Here is a 5,270-nt window from a genome sequence, read left to right on the forward strand (position 1 = left end):
GTTTGTTTAGAATTTGACTTTGCATGTTGATTGACACTGTTTCTCCCACTGGTAGTATCCTGCCACTTGTCTGGGTAGCAGTGCTGTGCAACACTTATCATTTCTTAATATTCGATTTGCATGATATTTGCCTTTTGGCATTGATGTCTTCTTCATTACATGTTATATATGTGTCTTGTATCCTTGATTCATGTGTCCGTATGCTGTATAGGGTCCTGGGAACTTCAACACTTTATTGCAATAACACCTCACATCTGGCCTTACTGCAGTAATCCAGTTCATATATTTATGTTATGTAGCAGGTTATACCACTTCACACTGTACATAGATTCAGTTCACATGTTTGGTTTGATTTTCCTGTGGTGAGAATTAGTTTGCTGATACCTCATGCATATCGATTGCTATGATGGCTTAGTGGTTAACTACTGTGACTATAGTGTACAAGGTCATGAGTTTGAGCCTTGCCGAGGCAGTTTATTTTGTTGCTGGGCAGAACATGGGCCATTGGCTCCAGAGTGATTATAGCACTTTAAAGCAGTTGTAAGCGGGTTTGCGTTGGTTTGCACGATGGACAGCACTGCTAACCTCCAGTTACAGTTTTACACTCAGTTAGCTTCTACTTTGCTTAATCTGTGTGGGCAATGCTTACCCCCGCGCAAATGCACTTAGACATGCTTACTGCTGCTTATTTATGTTTAAACCTGCTTACTAGTGCCTTATTCATTATGACACTGACACTTCACATGTGCATTTCATGCAATACTCCAGTTCACATTTAAATGTTATTATGTAGGTTATACGGCAAAATGATGTAAAAATATGTTCATATACAGATTTCCCATGGAAAATGATTTGTGCTGCAGTGGAACTCGAACCGGGAATGCCTGTTCATTTGGCGGATGCTCTAACCACTCCACTATTGCTATGCTGCTTCATTTGCATATATATTCCTTGTCATCCTCTTCAGCCTATTCAGCTGCTTTAACCATAGCTAAGCAATAGGCAAACCCGCGCACCTACACTTAGCTGTACTCATGGATTAAAAACAAATAGATACAAGGGTTTCCTTCATTTTATTTCAATGTACTGTTGCTGTTGAACCCATGGGGACTGTTGGTGGGGATATGCGGACACCTATGTGTAGTCTCGCTCATTTATTTACAATTTCTTCTGTTCTACTTTGCAGGGTCATGTTTATTCTGAGAGCTCTGCTCTCAAACATGCCCCCTGCACTTGTCCACACTCAGTATAGGATTTGGAGCTCTGGCAGCGTGCCTTCATTAATATGCATGGTACGCTGCCATCCTCGTTTTAAACTGCCGCTTACGTGCAGGACTAGTTTAGTCCTGCATGGCAGATTAGTAAGTCTGGGGAGTAGTAATGGCCCTTGGGCTTTGACCAGCAAAATCTTACCTTCATGGAATAACTAATCAAATTACTTCCCTACACAAGTGTCACCAAGCATTTCTCTATATGGATGTGGTTACATTAAATTTTATTCAACAACTCCAAAGCAAATGGCATAGGCTTCACGTTACCATTCTGAAGCTAATTATTATAACAACACCAGCTGTATATGACGACTCATGAAATCTGATAAACACACTGTGAAATGCCAACCTAATAGCCATTAACCGATCAAAGTGAGTTAGCAAATGAATGGTTATCATTTCCTTTGACTTTTTGAAGGTATGTTTGCAGTCCCATATCCATTTCCATTTATATCCATCTTGTAGTAATATGCTTATTCACTATAGTATGATCAGTACAAGATCCTGGTTGTAGTTTCATATATGAACATAGTTATGACTTCAGTAGTTTAGATGACAAGTTAAAGGCATCTGTGTTCTTCTATAAGAAGTACAGTACATTACTGTTAATCATAAACTCACAGCCTGAAATTTCATGTCTGAAAAATGTGCTCGTCTTTATTTATGTTTTATCACTACTATGTTATTCTATCAAGGACCCTTCATAAATGATCTATATGCTTTTCTTCAATGTCCCCAATATCAGGATGATATCCTGGTGACACTGCATATAGATGCTTTCACTGAGTACTTCTTCAGCATGATATTTCTTCTTGTTTCCTGCTCCTGCAATGACTTTTCCACTTATTTACCTTATTTTTTTTAAATTCTTTTCTTGAATGCTTCACCATTCTTTTTGTATTGATCCTGAATGTAGCTTGTTATATAGCAATTATTAATACACATAACTTTAACCCGAGTTTTAAGGCTGTCTTACTTATTAATTTTGAGGTAGATTTTAGTCATAGAAATAATAGTCCCACCTTGCAAAGTACACAAAACCACATAAGTATCCTTATGAGGTATGCAAGGGAAAAGTATTCATAGACACACTCTCTACTATGCTGCAACTGCTTGCAGATTCGACTGCTAATTTCAGAGTTAACAGTCAGTGGATGTGGGCTTATGCAAACTATTATGGATATAAATGGAATTGGATATAGGATTGCAAACATACCTTCAAGACGTCAAAGAAAATGATAACCATTAATTTGCTAACTCAGTTTCTGTTCTGTTCTGTGAGAGATCATGATCATGCATAGTGACACATAGATGGTTGTAATATGGAAAGTAGAGCAGGGCATGATGCCAATTAGTGTAAAAGGCTAGCAACCTCATGGCACTTGTTGCAAACCAAGGTACTGCAGATAACTTTGAGTAAGTAGTGCTGTGCAGTGTATGTGTGTCTGTGTGTGTGTGTGTGTGTGTGTGTGTGTGTGTGTGTGTGTGTGTGTGTGTGTGTGTGTGTGTGTGTGTGTATCCCTTGAGCAGGTATTTATGCAACCATTAGAAATTCAAATGTTTTGGCTCAGCACGCCAGGCAGAGGTCACCTCTTAGTAGCCTACAAAAAGAAACTTAGAATGATATAGTTCATGGAGTCAATTCAGTCCTCTCTTTTATTTTGTTTTACTCTGTTGGGAACTATTGTGTCTTTTCACTGTAAATTTCTAGCAATGTCTTTGATTAGACTCAGTTTTTAATATTAGTGCATCACCAGGCTGGTCTGAATATTAGTACATCACCAGGCTGGTCTGAAAATGGTTAAGTGGGATCAGTCCATCTATCACAGATAAAAGACTAAGTAAATAAATGCATATGTATACCATGACCCTTGACTTCTGTATGAGATGGTGGTTCAATATATCAGTTGAGAGTGTGGATTTTTTAGGCAGAGTCAAAGGTTAATTGTCCTCTTTACAACTGAATAAAAAATGACTGCATTTATAAAAAAATATCCACCTTCAAGTCCAGACCTCATAAATGCAGAAGAATGATTTCAAAACACCGATTATGTTATAACTGTTTAAAGTTTAAGCCACCATTATGGCCCCATTCTAATAACTCAGGGTACATCCTAACTATAGGTGATATATTCTGGGACTGGAAATTGTCAAAGCTGAACAGGCTGTCTTTGAAGGGTTCTGTGTCATTTAATCAGAATCTCATTTGACTGAATGAGAAATCAATGAAATTGATTCAAAACATATTCAGATGAAAACTTATTTGACTGATTCACAATTGATACACAACAAATATACCTTAAATAAATTTGTGGGAGACATGACTTTCTGTACTCTCCAAGTTACTGGCTTTGACACCCACACCCCCTTACTTATATATATTAACTCCATGACAGCACAGCAGCAAATGAGAAAAAAAAAACACCACACCACACAACACACACACACACGCAACCCCCATACACACAAACACACACACACACACACACACACACACACACACACACACACACACACACGCGCACACACACACACACACACACACACACACACACACACACACACACACACACACACACACATTCCCAATCTACACACAATCAGACACTCTTCTAGATGAATCCCTAATAATGTGATCAGAAACAGCACAGTGGCATAATGTATATAGATTTCTGCAGACTTCAATCTGTTCTGACTCAGTCAAATGAGTTTTCATTCAAACATGTTTTTGTTCAGTCATTTTCAGTCAAATGGGCATTCAACCAAATGACACATAACTCTTTGATGATATCACTCAAGATGTGAAAACAAGAAAGTGCAGGACTTACCACATCACTTACTGCTACATTAGGTCTGCATACACATTTTTATGCACTGCACTATGGGCAATATATCAACAGTGAAATCACATCTGACTCAGCAGGAATCCCTGACATGAAATACATGCCAGTCCTGATATTCTCATTGCCACTCTTATGCAATATATATCTCAACTGTCTGGAGTACTTCTGATCACTTTTCAGAAATGTAATATGTTGGCACAGGTCTGTAATGGAATCAGCCATGTTTATAAGATGAAAACATAACCACTGTATGTTTTAACATGCAGATAGAAAAATAGAAGGCATACACTTCAAAGATTATTGGTTCTGATTTGGTGGTGTACTATTTACTTTGCCATTAAGCTATGAAGTTGCAAACAACATTGCCAACATGTAATAAATACATGAATAACTTTCACTATTATCGTATCAGTAAGCTACAAATTTTTTGTTTATAAGAATGTCCTTGCTATCAATAATTATTAAACTAGACTTATGCCTAAAATTATGTGTATACATGAGTTTCATAATATTTCTTAAAACATTACTAAATCTAAACCATAAACTTTATCTCTTCTTGGAATGTACATATTTGTATGTCTTGGTAGCATAACTCATCTTGCTGTTGGTATAAGAAATATTTTTATCTATATCCCAAGATACTCTCAGTGCAAGTGACTTACTCCAGCCTATCTATAAGTCAATAATTACAGTAGCAAGATTTTTTTAATCTGGCCCAGTAGGTAGCCAACTATCTTGTCATTTCCTTTGTAATGCATTGTTTAAATATTTGACACACTAAAAAGCATTAAGGATTGTAACTTGGGTATGTAATATGGAAATGGAATGCAATAAAATATCACTCATTTAGCGATAACTATAGTATTTTGCAGAATAGATAAAAACGTTTCACTATAGTACCCCATCATGGAGTCAGTTAAAAAAAAATGCTGCAATATATTTACAACCTCTTGTAATATAAACATATGTCCAGAAGTTGTCAGTTCCATCAGTATAAAATATTATATTCCCTCCTCCCTAATCCTTTCTAAGTTTTTTGTTTGAAAACATCTGTGAGGAAGATTTTAAAAATGCAGTATGGTTTACCATTATTATTAATAATTATTATCTAGAACTATTTAATGCATGTTGAAAAATAAAAAAAAAAATCAAACAA

The sequence above is a fragment of the Protopterus annectens genome, chromosome 6.part0 (assembly GCF_019279795.1).
Source record: "Protopterus annectens isolate FY-2018-M chromosome 6.part0, PAN1.0, whole genome shotgun sequence".
Taxonomy (NCBI): Eukaryota; Metazoa; Chordata; order Ceratodontiformes; family Protopteridae; genus Protopterus; species Protopterus annectens.